The following is a 16,012-nucleotide window of genomic DNA, read 5'->3' as shown; positions in this document are numbered from 1 at the left end:
GGCATTATTATATAGGCATGGGCATATGGAGTTTATCCTCTCTGTTCTTCTGGGGAGACTTTCTACAAGGCCTTGGAATGTGTCTGTAGGAAATTTTGCCCATTCGTCCAGAAGACAAGTTGTGGGGTCAGACACTGATGATGGAGTTGGGGCCTGACTCACAATCTGCATTCTAAATAATCACAATACAGTATAGTATTGGATGGGGTTGAAATAAGGGATTTGAACAGGTCAGTCAAGTTCTTTCACCCCCCCCCAATCAGTGATTCATCCCTGCTCAGAAGACACGTCTACTGTTTCAGATTCAGAGTGCTTTACACCACTATGCCTGATGCTTGACATTGTGGTTGGTGATATAGGCCTTGCATGTAGCTTCTTGGTCATGGAAACCCACGCCATGTAGCTCCAAGTAGAGCATATTGTTTATGCTGAGGAGGTTGGTGACTTTAATGCTCTATGTTCCTCATCCTCAGCTCAATAACTTTACATGGTCTCCATTGTGTGGCTAAGTTGCCGTGGTTCCTTCCACTTTGCAATAATAGCACTCACAATTGATGGTGGAGTATGTCGGAGGGAAAATATTTCAGGATGTGACTTGTGGCAGCTGGTGCATTCTGTTATAGGACAGAAATTCAGGGAGACCTTTAGAATGAGACATTTTTTTCATAAATGTCTGCAAAGGTGACTACATGTCTTGGGGCTGGATGTTATACACCTGTGGTAATGGCAACAGCATGGTTGGGGGCTGGATATTATACACCAGTGGTAATGTATATATAGTGTAAATATAGTGTAACTTATAGGGTGTAATGGCAGACTGTATGGCTAGTGGCTGAATGTTATAAACCTTTGGTAATAGCACTGAATAAAACACCTGAATTCAATGATTAAGATATGTGTATCAGTACTTCCCTCCATATAGTGTATATGCACATGAAGGGGCACACAAACAGCCACAAATCCAGAGCGATGCCTACAAGAACATGGGCACACACAATGCACAGGCACATGATTCATTTTTGAAACATGACATAAAACACAAATGGGGTCATTTATCAAACTGGTGTAAAGTAGAACTGGCTTAGTTGCCCAGAGCAACCAATCAGCTTCCACTTTTCATTTTCCAATGGAGCTGTCAAAATGAAAGGTGGAATCTGATTAGTTGCTGTGGGCAACTAAGCCAGTTCTACTTTACACCACAAGTAGTTATACAAACAGTCACAAGTAGTTATACAAACACACAGATGCACACACATAGTTATATGGGCACATACAAATATACACAGGCACATAAATGCAATATCCAAAACAGACAACAAACCCATAGGAACAACTACAGACACACAGATATACATATATACACATACATACGTACACAAACACCACAGTCACTCTGTCATAAAAACGTACCTGTCCAAGCTCCAGTGACGAGACCTTCAACCTTGGCACAGCCGCGCTGGGAGAAATGTGTTGCTGAGCCGTGCTCCAGGTGACACAAAAGTGTCCTTAGCAACAGAATGCAATGCTCTGTTTCTTCCTTTCGTTGACATACACCAGTGCCAGTGATAGTCTTGTTTGTGCCCACTAGCTAGGTTCCTGGTTCTTATTCTAGTGCTGATTTGGATTGCTTGTGTTTTTTACCTCGGCTCGTTCTTTGACCACTCTCTGTCTCTCGTTTTTGTACTGCGTTGTCCTCTTGGTTCTGATCAATTTACATATGACTCTGACTTTGTGTTGTCACGCGGGTTCGGCTCATTGCAATCAGGGAGAGCTGCTGTTAGGAAGGGACAGAAAGGGTAAAGTGAATTTGACCGCAACTTACTCATTTTAAAGACGTTTCAAAGACCCAAAAGTCCTTTTAACCACTTCCCATCTGGGCCATTTGCCCCCTTCCTGACCAGGCCTAATTTTGCAAATCTGATATATCTCACTTTATGTGGCAATAACTTTGGAAAGCCTTTACTTATCCAAGTCATTCAGAGACTGTTTTCTCATGACACATTGTACTTCATGATAGTCATAAATTTGAGTCAATATATTTCACCTTTATTTATAAAAAAAATCCCAAATTTACCCAAAATTTTGAAAAATTCGAAATTTTCAAAATTTCAATTTTTCTGTGTTTAAAACAGAAAGTGATACCTCCTAAAATATTTATTACTTAACATTCCCCATATGTCTACTTTATGTTAAAATCATTTTGGAAATGTCATTTTATTTTTTAGGACGTTAGAAAGCTTAGAAGTTTAGAAGCAATTCTTCAAATTTTTTTGCAATTTAGAAAATTGCCAAAACCCACTTTTTAAGGACCAGTTCAGGTCTGAAGTCACTTTGTGGGGCCTACATAGTGGATACCCCCATAAATGACCCCATTGTAGAAACTACACCCCTCAAGTTACTTAACCCCTTAGGGACCCATGACGTACCGGTACGTCATGGCTTTAATTCACGATCCGGCGCCGTGGGGGTTAAGGATCCGGCGCCATCGGAACAGGATGCAAGCTGAAATCATTCAGCCGGCATCCCGTAACAACGCAGGTGGGGGATTTGACCCCCCATATCGGCGATCGCAGAAAACCGCAGGTCAATTCAGACCTGCAGTTTTCTGCCTTTCCGGTCCATTCGGGTGTCCTGTGACCCGATGAACCGCAAAAAGACTGCGATTGGTGGCGTGATTACACACCACCAATCGCAGTACGAAGATTCAAAGAGGCGGTGCGGGCCCTGGTGCTGAACATCGCTGTCCAGGGTGCTGATTGGTGCAGGGGAGAGAAACGCGAGATTCAAACTTCCTGCGCTCCTCTCTCCCCTCCTCTTCCTGTCCAGCACCCTCACCGTGCAGCACAGTTCAGCACCAGCTCCTGCGTCCCCCTAATCGTTATCCATCACCCTCCTGCACCCATCGCCACCCAGGTAGGTTAGGGTCAGTGAGGGAGAGGCACCATTAGGAAGGGAAAGAAGGGAAAAGTTAGTTAGGAAAGAAAAAAAAAGAACTTTTACCCTAAACTTTCTTTGATCCATCTATCAGACCCCAGACCCGCCCCCCTGCCACTCGCCCCCCCCCTCCCCACCAGCCCTCCCCCAAAAAATATTAGTTTTAGAGCAGGCATCCTCAAACTGCGGCCCTCCAGATGTTGTAAAACTATAACTCCCAGCATGCCCAGACAACCTACAGCCATCAGCAAGGCATGGTGGGAATTGTAGTTTTACAACATCTGGAGGGCCGCAGTTTTTAGGATGCCTTCTTAGTGTCACCAAAGTCTGAGAGCCATACATATTGGGCATCGTCGCGTGTGTAAAAGTCGTCACTATAAAAATAACTTTTGACCAAACTTCTCGGATGAACGGTGTTAAAAATATAAAATAAAAACTGTGCCAAAACACAAATTTTTGGGCAAAATTTCCATTTGAATCCTTTTTTCCAGTAATAAAGCAAGGGTTAACAGCCAAACAAAACTAAATATTTATTGCCCTGATTCTGTAGTTTGCAGAAACACCCCATATGTGGTCATAAATGGCTATATTGCCACACGGCAGGGCATAGAACGAAGGGAACTCCATACGGTTTCTGGAAGGCAGATTTTGATGGACTGTTTTTTTTTTTACACCATGTCCCATTAGAAGCCCCCCCGATTTAGCCTAGAAACTCCAAAAAAGTGACCCCATCTAAGAAACTATACCCCTCAAGGTTTTCAAATGTTACTTTACAAACTATGTTAACCCTTTAGGTGTTCCACAAAACTAAATTGCGAATGTAGAAACAATTTTAGAATTTAAATTTTTGGTTACCTTGCCTAAAAAAAGTGTAATATAGAGCAACCAAAAATCATATTTACCCCTAACATAGTCCCAAAACAACAACCACCTTATCCCGTAGTTTCCTAGATGGGGTCACTTTTATGGAGTTTCTACTCTAGGGGTGCATCAGGGGGCTTGAAAGGGTACATGGTGTAAATAAACCAGTCCAGCAAAATCTGCCTTCCAAAAACCATATGGCGTTCCCCTTCTTCTATGTCCTGCCGTTTAGCCAAATAGTTTACGACCACATATTGGGTGTTTCTGCAAACTACAGAATCAGGGCAACCCATTTTGAGTTTTGTTTGGCTGTTAACCCATTTTTTCCAGTAATAAAGTAAGGGTTAAAATGTAATATTTTCCAAAAAATAGAAATTTCTAAATTGTTTCTCCATCTGCCATTAACTCTTGTGGAACACCTAAAGGGTTAACAAAGTTTGTAAACCCAGTTTTGAATACCTTGAGGGGTGTACTTTCTTAGATGGAGTCACTTTTTTGAAATTTCTATTCTAGGGGTGCAACAGGGGGCTTTAAATGGGACATGGTATAAAAAAAAAACAGTCCTGCAAAATCTGCCTTCCAAAATCCTTCTATGTGCTCCCGCTTGGCTAAACAGTAGTTTACGAACACATATGGGGTTTTTCTACAAACTACAGAATCAGGGCAACCCATTTTTAGTTTTTTTTGGCAGTTAACCCTTGTTTTATTCCTGGGAAAAATTTATTATATTGGAAAATGTAAAAAAAAATAGAAATTTAGAAATTGTTACTCAATCTGCCATTAACTCTTGTGGAAGACCAAAAGGGTTAATAAAGTTTGAAAAAACAGTTTTGAATACCTTGAGGGGGTGTAGTTTCTAGAATGGGGTCATTTTTGGGAGGTTTCTATTATCTAAGCCTCACAATATGACTTCAAACCTGAACTGGTCCATAAAAAGTGGGATTTTGAAGATTTCTGAAAAATTTCAAAATTTGCTTCTAAACTTCTAAGCCTTGTAACATCCCCCAAAAATAAAATATTATTCCCAAAATGCTACAAACATGAAGTAGACATATGGGGAATGTAAAGTCATCCCAATTTTTGGGGGTATTACTATGTTTTGCAGAAGTAGAGAAACTGAAACTTTGAAATTTGCTATTTTTTTTAAATTTTTGGTAAATATGGTATTTGTTTATGCAAACAAATTAACTTTTTTGACCCAATTTTAGCAGTGTCATGAAGTACAATATGTGATGAAAAAACAATCTCAGAATGGCCTGGGTAAGTCAAAGTGTTTTAAAGTTATGAGCACTTAAAGTGACACTGGTCAGATTAGCAAAAAATGGCCAAGTCCTTAAGGTGAAATAGGGCTGAGTCCTTAAGGGGTTAAAACCAATTTTACTAACTTTGTTAACCCTTTAGGCGTTCCACAAGAATTAAAGGAAAATGGAGATCAAATTTCAGTTTTTTGGCAGATTTTCCATTTTAATCCAATTTTTTATTTAACACATCGATGGTTAACAGCCAAACAAAACTCAATATTTATTACCCAGATTATGCGGTTTACAGAAACACCCCACATGTGGTCTTAAACTGCTGTATAGGCACACGGCAGGGCGCAGAAGAAAAGGAACTCCACAAGGTTTTTAGATGCCATGTCCCATTTGAAGACCCCCTGATGCACCCTTACAGTAGCAACTCCAAAGAAGTGACCCCATTTTGGAAACTAGGGGATAAGGTGCCAGTTTTATTGGTACTATTTTTGGGTACAAATGATTTTTTGATCATTCAATATAACACTTGATGGGGCAAGGTGACCAAAAAATTGGTTGTTTTAGCATGTTTTTATTTATTTATTTATTTTTACAGTGTTCACCTGAGGGGTTTGGTCAAGTGACATTTTTATAGAGCAGATTGTTACGGACGTGGCGATACCTAATATGTATATTTATTTTATTTATTTCACTTTAACACAATAATAGCATTTTTGAAACCCCAAAAAATTATGTTTTAGTGTCTTCATGTTCTGAGAGCTATAGTTTTGTGTTTTTTATTATGTAGGGGCTCGTTTTTTGCGGGATGAGTCAAAGGTTTTATTGGTACCATTTTGTGGGAAATACGCCTTTTTGATTCCTTGGTGTTGCATTTTTTGTGATGTAAGGTGACAAAAATTGCTTGTTTTGACACCGTTTTTTTTTTTTTTACGGTGTTCACCCGAGGGGTTAGGTCATGTGATATTTTTATAGAGCTGGTTGTTACAGATGAAGAAATACCTAATATGTATACTTTTATTTATTTATTTCACTTTAACACAATAATAGCATTTTTGAAACAAAAAAATTATGTTTTAATGTGTCCATGTTCTGAGAGCTATAGTTTTATTTATTTTTGAGAGATTTTCTTATGTAGGGGCTCATTTTTTGCAGGAAGAGGTGACGGTTTTACTGGTACCATTTTGTGGGACATATGCCTTTTTGATCACTTGATGTTGCACGTTTTGTGATGTAAGTTGACAAAAATGGCTTTTTTTGACACAGTTTTTATTTTTACGTTGTTCACTCGAGGGGTTAGGTCATGTGATATTTTTATAGAGCTGGTTATTATGGACACTGCAATACCTAATATGTGTACTTTTTTTTAATTTCACTTTAACACAATAACAGCATTTTTGAAACCCACAAAATGATGTTTTAGTGTCTCCATGTTCTGAGAGCTATAGTTTTTTTTTATTTTTTGAGAGATTTTCTTAAATAGGGGCTCATTTTTTGCGGGATGAGGCGACGGTTTTATTGGTACCATTTTGTGGGACATACGCCTTTTTGATTCCTTGGTGTTGCACATTTTGTGATGTAAGGTGACAAAAATTGCTTGTTTTGACACCGTTGTTTTTTTTTTTACGGTGTTCACCCGAGGGGTTAGGTCATGTGATATTTTTATAGAGCTGGTTGTTACAGATGAAGAAATACCTAATATGTATACTTTTATTTATTTATTTCACTTTAACACAATAATAGCATTTTTGAAACAAAAAAATTATGTTTTAATGTGTCCATGTTCTGAGAGCTATAGTTTTATTTATTTTTGAGAGATTTTCTTATCTAGGGGCTCATTTTTTGTGGGATGAGGTAACGGTTTTACTGGTACCATTTTGTGGGACATATGCCTTTTTGATCACTTGATGTTGCACGTTTTGTGATGTAAGTTGACAAAAATGGCTTTTTTTGACAAAGTTTTTATTTTTATTTTTACGGTGTTCACTCGAGGGGTTAGGTCATGTGATATTTTTATAGAGCTGGTTGTTATGGACATTGCAATACCTAATATGTATTCTTTTTTTTTTTTATTTCACTTTAACACAATAATATCATTTTTGAAACCCACAAAATGATGTTTTAGTGTCTCCATGTTCTGAGAGCTATATATATATATATTTTTTTTAGAGATTTTCTTATGTAGGGGCTCATTTTTTGCGGGATGAGGCGACGGTTTTATTGGTACCATTTTGTGGGACATATGCCTTTTTGATCACTTGGTGTTGCCCTTTTTGTGATGTAAGATGACAAAAATTGCTTTTTTTGACATATTTTTTTTATGGTGTTTATCTGACTGGGTCGATCATGTGGTATATTTACACCTGGGCACTGTCCCTGCCTTCTCTAAGGGTTGCCCTGCTGTCACTGACAGCAGGGCAACCCGATCAGCAGCTGCACGATTAGCTACATTTCCCTGACCGCTACCTGGGTGAATGTGGTGGAGGCCGGGAGTGAGTCGTACCCTGGGATGGCACAGGTGCTACCCATGCCCAGGATTGCATGCCCTACGTCCATCAGGGTCTCCGCAAGCAGCTATGTTACTGGCTCCAATCCCCACTTCTCCTCCTCTTCTGCCTTATCCACCTCCACTTCCACCTCCAGCAGCAGTCAGCCAGCTGGAAGCAGTGTAGCACTGCTGTAGGGAAACATCAACAGGCCCTCACTACAATGTTTTATGGGGTTTGCTCATCATCAGGCCCTCACTACAATGTTTTATGGGGTTTACGCACCTTCAGACCCTCACCTTCAATGTTTCATATGGTTTGCTCAGCTGTAGGCCCTCACCTCCAATGTTTCATACAGTCTGCTCAGCTGTAGGCCCTCACTACAATGTTTTATGGGGTTTGCTCACCTGTATGCACTTACCTCCAATGTTTCATACGGTCTGCTCAGCTGTAGGCCCTCACTACAATGTTTTCTCGGGTTTGCTCACCATAAGGCCCTTACTACAATGTTTTATTGGGTTTGCCCACCATAAGGCCCTCGCTACAATGTTTTATGGGGTTCGCTCACCTGTAGGCCCGCACTCCAATGTTTCATACGGTTTGCTCACCTGTAGGCCATTACCTCCAATGTTTCAGACGGTCTGTTCACCTGTAGGCCCTCACTACAATGTTTTATGGGGTTTGCTCACCATAAGGCCTTCACTACAATGTTTTATGGGGTTTGCTCACCTGTAGGCCCTCACCTCCAATGTTTTACAGGGTCAGCTCACCAGCAGGCTCTCAACCATTATATTTAAAAAAGGTTCAGCTGAGCAGCAGGCCCTTACCCGTAATTTTTTAGAGGGTAACCAGCAGGCCCTTGCTCCTAATATTTTTTGAGAGTCAGCAGCAGGCTATTATTAATAATTTTTTATAAAGGGTGTGTATAATGCCCTCCTTTATGTGTAATAAAACGTGCATTGGAGTGCCTGTTCCTTGTAATTTTTGGCAGGCCTTTTACTTAGTGCATAGGCTGTATGACTGTAGGAGTCCCTCTACCTGAACAATTGTAGCACTCCTTTATGTGATATAGAGGCTGTATCTCTTTTCCCTTGTAATTTTTGGCAGCACTTACACTGTATGTACAATTGAATCTACAGGAAATAATTTTTCCTAACAATTTTTCCTCTAAGAAGGAATTTTTTTGTGGGGGCGGGGTTTTGGCCATTTTTTTGTCAGTCTGTAAAAGTGGCATACAACTCAGACAACATGGTTCCTAGCAGCGACATTGGTGTACAAGATGCATCCACCTGTTGCCCACCACCACTCTGTATCAGGGCCACTATTGTGACTCTTCATGCTGTTGCCACCCTCACCAGTCTCTTCCAGGGACTCTATTGTGACTCTTTATGCTGTTGCCACCCTCACCAGTCTGTTATGGGGCCACAATTGTAACTTTTATGCTATTACCACCCTCACCAGTCTGTTACAGGGCGACTAGTGTCCCTGTTTGGACGTGTTGACATTGCTGTTTATTTTTCTCTTCTTCTGATCCGTAAGAAGAAAAGAAAAAAAAAAGCGTGTTTTGTGGTTTGAGCATCCATAAGGACTCTATCACACGGTAAATATTTTGTATCAGTTTTTGATCAGGATTTGGAAGCTAAAAGCAGGAGGGGGTTATCTCTTTTTTGGACCCACTCCTATTTTTGCCTTACCAATACTGATCAAATGCTGATGCAAAAAACTGACTGAATACTGATCATGTGATAGAGGACATAATAGTTCTAAGACTTCTTTTCCATCTAAATATAACCGATTTCAGACAAAAATTGTCAAAATTCATGCAAATTGACCATGAAGCCTCTTTCACTCGGTTAGATTTTTGCATCAGGGTTTGATCACAATTTGGAAGCCAAAAGCAGGAGTGGTTCCAAAACATATTTCCATCATATGGTATCTCTGTTTTTGACCTACTCCCATTTTTATCTTACCAATACTGGTCAAATGCTGACCAAATACTGAAGGAGGATGCTCAAACTACAGGATCTGCTTTTTTTGGGCTTTTCTTCTGCAGAATCAGAAGAACTGAAAAATAAAAAGTGATGTGAACACGGCCTTACTGCTGACACCCTCCCCACTGTCATAGGGCCACTAATTGAATCTTGGACCACTGCACAGTTAAGTCCATACCAATAAATTAGAGCTAACGCTAACATTGACCTGCAAGGCTGAGTTCACACTTCTGTTCATTGGTCAGTTATTCTACCACTTATTGATTGGCAAATTCACGGGCCAAGCTTACTGTCAGCCTAATAGTGAAGCACAGTCATCCTACATTTTTTTCTTCACTACGTTATTGACACTGCCTCTATGTCCTTACTTTGTTCTACTAAAGAGTCATTGGGACACCTGCAGGGGGGCACAGCGTTTCTTCTTTTTATTTATTTTTTGCTAGGGGTTAGCTAGAAATGTTGGTGGCCTGCACGATGATGCGCACGTCCATGTATGTGACCTGCCTGTCATTCTGACGCACATTAACTGTTTCTCTACCAGAAAGGACTAGCTATGGAGTCTTCTACAATACACAGTGATATACACCAGGATACATTCTCCCTAAAGTTTAACTACAAACCAATCATTCAATCATGATCCTTCCGCTGTTACCTGCAGCCCATCACACGACAGTACAGGTCACTGCCCCCTGCAAAATCAGCACACTCGTCTCCTGACATACCCTGTTCTACTATTGTCCAAGCTCCTTTCACCATTTAGTTCTCAAGTACCTAAGCCTTAGCTGAAATACTCAGGGCTGCTGAGAATATTGTTCCTTCTATATATCTCTCCTAAAATTATTTGCACTTCTTTGGACCCTGCTCCTTCCACACATAAATACTCTCCACTTTTGATCTTTTTACTAAGCATGCTACTCTCCTGCTATAGTGCAGTTTCTGATGCAATTTCTCATAGGCTACAAGTTGCATCTGTATTTACTACGTCAGATAAGGAAGAAAAATACTTTTGAAGTCATTTTTTCATGATTGCATTTTACTCATTTTTATTATTATTTTTTTCTATTGGTTTTTATACAAATAAAATAAAATAAAAATCAACAGTTTTTTTGATGTACAGGGCTAAGTTTCAACCTAGTTGTAGAGTATCTTGTTTCTGTTTCACACTGAACCATCAGGTTGCTGTTTCAACATCTTGATGTCTAACTCTTATCTCTGAACTCTTGTAAGATCATAAACAGTCATTTCAGCCAAAATTGAGTTACATTTTATCAGAATTCAGCTATAATGAATGTTAAGGAGCTGTCAGGAATTCAGAAATAAGGGCTATACATCCAGCCCTTAAAGCAGCAACATAACAATTTCAGTGTGAAGACTAGACTGAAATTTAACCCTGCAAAACAAAACTGTTGAACATTTTTTATGAAAAGTAAATGATTTTTATTAATTTTTTGGCAAAAATGAGTAAAATGAAATCATAACAAATTGTTCCCCCAAGGGTGTTCGTAGCCTTTAAAAGTGCCAGCGGGATTCTCATCAAGTTGTCCTTTCCTGCAGAGAGCAGCTTCTATCACCACCACCCACTGTATTATAGCCACATTTATGACTTATTCCTCACATGTGCATTCTGCAGTAAGACATAACGAGAAATATCAGTCTTTCCTCTATGAAATAATGTTAATTAAACTGGCAACAGAGAAAGTTTGCCTGGGAAATGAAGGTCACGGGAACCATTCAGAGCCAAGCTCAATGTTTTCTACCTTACATCAATTTACACTTCCCACAAGAACTTAATAACGATACAATGTTTTGATTTTTCCCATGCAATTTACATCTCCCGAAAGGTGAGAACTAACAGAAACATTGCGATTTCGACTCTGACTAACAAGCACAGCGCAGTGCTTTTTGTATACAGCGAGTAACTGTGATAAATACTGTGAGAAATGTTGACAAACTTTTATCCAGAACAGACAATCGATGCCGAGAAGTTTCCACGAGAGGCCACATAGATTATCCTCATTTGCTGTACTTATTGAAGATTTTATATGAGTGCGAAACATTTCATTGCAGTTACAGACAACCAAACTGATGTGTGAAGTTTGCACTAGCATTTTGGCTTTCCGTTTCTGAGATCCGTCTTGGGCTCTCACAACCGGTCCAAAATGGATCAGTTTTGCCCTAATGCATTCTGAATGGAAAAGGATCCGCTCAGAATGCAACAGTTTGCCTCCATTCAGTCGCCATTCCGCTCTGGAGGCTGCCTGCACCGATGTAGTGATGAGCAAGATGGATCTGTCTTGGCACACAATATAAGTCATTGGGGATGGGTCCGTTTTCTCTGACACAATAGAAAACGGATCCATCCCCCATTGACTTTCAATGGTGTTCATGACGGATCCGTCTTGACTATATAAGACATAATACAACCGGATCCGTTCCTGACGGATGCATGTGGCTGTATTATGGTAACGGAAGCATTTTTGCAGGATCGGCAAAAAAACTGATCCGTAAAAAAAGCGCTAATGTGAAAGTAGCCTTAAGCCATCTTCTGCAAATTGTAAAAGTTACAACTACTTTAGTCTGAAACTAAGACTTACCTTTATGTGTTTTGCCTGTGAAAAGACATTTAGTGTACCTGGATTTCTGCATAAATGAGCAGTAGGCCCTCCATGTGGTGCAAATATACATAAAGCACTGTAATATAAATATATACTCTTAGGGGAGAATACCTTTATAATATGGAATCTCATGGAACATGCCACAAAATTGGAGTCACATAATTTTACCTAGAAGCCAATGGATGGTGTATTATGGCTCCACACAACGTTAATATAGTTTGAAGCCAGTTGTATTCTATGGGTCTTAGGCATGCTCTTTTTGTGAGTCCAGGATCCCTTAGATAAAGGTGAGTTCACGTGTTTTGGTTGCGTGTTGTGTGTCCAAAAACTGTGCAGACAAGCCATGCCAAGCAAATTGCCAAGGCTTTGATTATTGAGCATGCACCGTTCCCAAATGAAACAGGTTAAAAATGCATTTCACCTGTTAAAAAAGTACATCCAGTAACTGCAAAACAAAACTGGGTTAACTGGGTTAAAACCCAGTAAAAAGACCCACACCATCAACTGCAACATATGAATCCAGCATTATCGCGTGCATTAAAGGAAAAACACTCCATAAGACAGAAGGTAAGTGTCTCATTTTCAAGTCTGAACACTAGGGCTCCTGCTGACCACAAAAACTAAGGTCACGTGGTCCTTCATTCGAATGGGTCGTGGTCGCATGTCTTCCATTGCTCCATTCAGCTCTGGGGCGCTGCTTGAAATAACTGAGTACGGTGGACCCACACTGATCCCCTATCCTGCAGGCTATTCTTACGGCTGCAATCTGCTGATTCACAAACTGATGCAAGGTAGATATTTGCATTCCTCTTAAGAGAACAGCATTAGTATCAATGGCAGGTAACCATTGAGGGGGCTCTGATAAAGATTTTACAATGGAAGGTAGACAGAAACAGCAGAATACATCTTTACAAGAGATGTTTGTGAGTTCTTTACAACCCAGCAGCTGGTCAAAGGATGTGTGGGTATCTAAGCGTTAGGATACAATGGTTGACTAATCTATAATATGCAATATATGCAACTAGATGAGGAAAACGTCTTCAAATGAGAACATTCTGGTTGCTTGGAGCTATCACTTGGCAGAAAGCACTGCATGCAGATTTGTACATGGCCTATAGAATTTAAAGATAGCTGTATAAATCTATATGAAATAGCTCCCCCTTGTGGTGGCAAGAGACATACAGACTTTCATCTCCGTTACTTTATCTACCAAAAATCTATATTAAATGAGACTATAAACTTCACACTACCATCGCCAAGACTTTTCTTGTGCTGCACTAGTTCTCCCGAATACGCTACCCCACCAGGGAGATTAATTTCCAGTAATCACAGTTTTAGGCTAGATGCACACGAATGTTGTTTATTTCCGTGTCCGTTCCGTTTTTTTTGCGGATAGGATGCGGACCCATTCATTTCAACAGGTCCGCAAAAAATGCGGACAGCACACCAGTATGTCTGTTCCGTGGCCCCACAATAAAATTAGAACATGTCCTATTTTTGTCCGTTTTAGGCATTGTTACAATGGATCCGCAAAAAAAAATAACTGATGCTGTACGGATGTTCTTCTTCTCCTTCTTCTTCGTCTTCTTCATTGGTGGGCTGTCTGCCTATCAAACCACTGCAACGTCCACAACCTGAAACCAAAGTATATGGTTGAGAAGCAATGACTGTGGTTCAAAGGGTATATTCCATTATACTGTACGTCCTCCTTACAAGCAGCATGTGTTTCCTTCCCCATATTGCAATTTATTAGCATTTGGAGATAAAAGTAAGGCAGAGAACACAGACGCTCCGGCTTCTAGTTACAAGAAATGTCTGACACATTCAGATTCTATGTTCATTATGCAGTAAAACAGTGCAAGCCATCTGCACTCGCTCTTGACCCTATCACTTCTATAGCACAGGCTGCTAATCTAACTCTTTGGTTTCAGCACTTTTTGTCTTCATCAGTCAACAGGTTTGTAATCGTTTGATCGGGTGTTTGTGATATCCCGTCCGCGCCGCGCATTAATAACGAGTACAGAAATGAGATGCACAGCCAGTTAGCACTGAACCTTTGACCCTAAAGTCATTAAATTCGTGGGCTGACAAAGTTAAAACTAATTACTGTGGATGCCCAATTACTTATGTATTCTTTGGGGAGCGGGCAAGATGAGGAACATCAGTTTGTTCACAAAGTGTGTTTCGGTTTCTCTATATATTGACAATTTTGCATTAACCATTTTACTCGGATATAAAGGCAGCTGACCCCTCGAACACTGGTATTAAGAAAACACATCAATCTACAAAGGGGCTCGGAAAAGTTAAAAAACAAAAAACACTTTTTAAAGTTTATAAAGTAAATCTGATTGCTGATACTTTTTAATTAGTAAGGAATAGGGTTAAGACATTTTAGTTCTCCTAAGATTTGCCAATGTATCCTTTGTTTCCCCTGTAGACCACCCCAGACCTAGGAGACTAGAATCATAATGAATGATCAAGCATTGCTGCAACATTGTTTAACTAACTTTCACGTATACAATTCTTCATCTTATACACTACTTAATGATTGTGATACTGAAAGGGATTCTCCAGACTACAGATATTCATTAACTATCCTCAGGAAGGGGCAACAATACTAGTGTTGATCCCGAATATTCGAATTGCAAATTTTTATTGCAAATATAGGCATTTTGAGAATTCGCTAATATTTAGAATATAGTGATATATATATATTTGTAATTTTGAATATTCAATTTTTTGTTTAATCAGTACACATGATCCCCCCCTGCTTCTAGCTTGTGGGCCAATGAGAAGGCTGCAGTATCTTTGACTTTAGTAGTAGTGTTGATTGCAAATTTTTGTTATGCAAATTTTCGTAATGCAAATTTTCATAGCAAATTTTTCAATTGCAGAGTAAAAACATGATTCGTCCCTGCTTCTTGCTTGTGGGCCAATGACTCATTGGCCCACAAGCAACTTAAGCAGGGAGGAATCATGACTTTAGATGGGAAAAATGACAAATATTCAAAAACAAGAATATATAGCAATATAGCGAATATAAAAAAAATATGAATATAGAGCAATTTACTAATTTAGCTAATATAGTATTATAATCTTCTTTGTCTAATAGTTGTAATTTTTTCTCATCTGAAGCTCAAAAAAAAGATTATAGCACTATATTAGCTAAATTGCTCTACATTAGTTTTTTCAAATATTCGCTATATTGCTATATATTCTTGTTTTAAAAAAACAAATATATAGCACTATATCGAATATATTTGTTTTTTAGATCATTTGTCTGAAGTCATGATTCCTCGCTGCTTAAGTTGCTTGTGGGCCAATGAGTCATTGGCCCACAATCAAGAAGCAGGGAGGAATCATGTTTTTACTCGGCAATTGAAAAATTTGCGATAAAAAATTTGCATTACAAATATTTGCATTACGAAAATTCGCAATCAACACTATCATGACTTCAGATGGAAAAAAAATGACAAATATTCTAAAAAACTAATATATAGCACAAAATTCTATAGTGCTATATATTAGTTTTTGACACACACATGTATTGATCGCATAATATTCGCATATTACGCGATCATTACCTTGCCGATTTTTCTAGTAAAAAAATTTGTAGAATATAACAAATATTCGAATTTGCGAATTTTCGACCGATATTTTACAAAATATTTGCGAAATATCGCAAATTCGAATATGACCCCTGCCGCTGCGTTGAAGCGTGTAGAGCAGAAGCAGAAGCCTCCAAACTGTGTAGATTCTGGCAGCAGCATTAATTTCCCATTCACGTGAATGAGAGCTGAGCTGCTGTACCCCAGTATAACCACTACACAGTGTATGGCACTGTCTGTCTCAGGCTCCATACATTGTACAGTTTT

Source organism: Bufo gargarizans, chromosome 9 (genome assembly GCF_014858855.1).
Source record: "Bufo gargarizans isolate SCDJY-AF-19 chromosome 9, ASM1485885v1, whole genome shotgun sequence".
Lineage (NCBI taxonomy): Eukaryota > Metazoa > Chordata > Amphibia > Anura > Bufonidae > Bufo > Bufo gargarizans.
Note: the sequence above shows the minus strand (reverse complement) of the source record.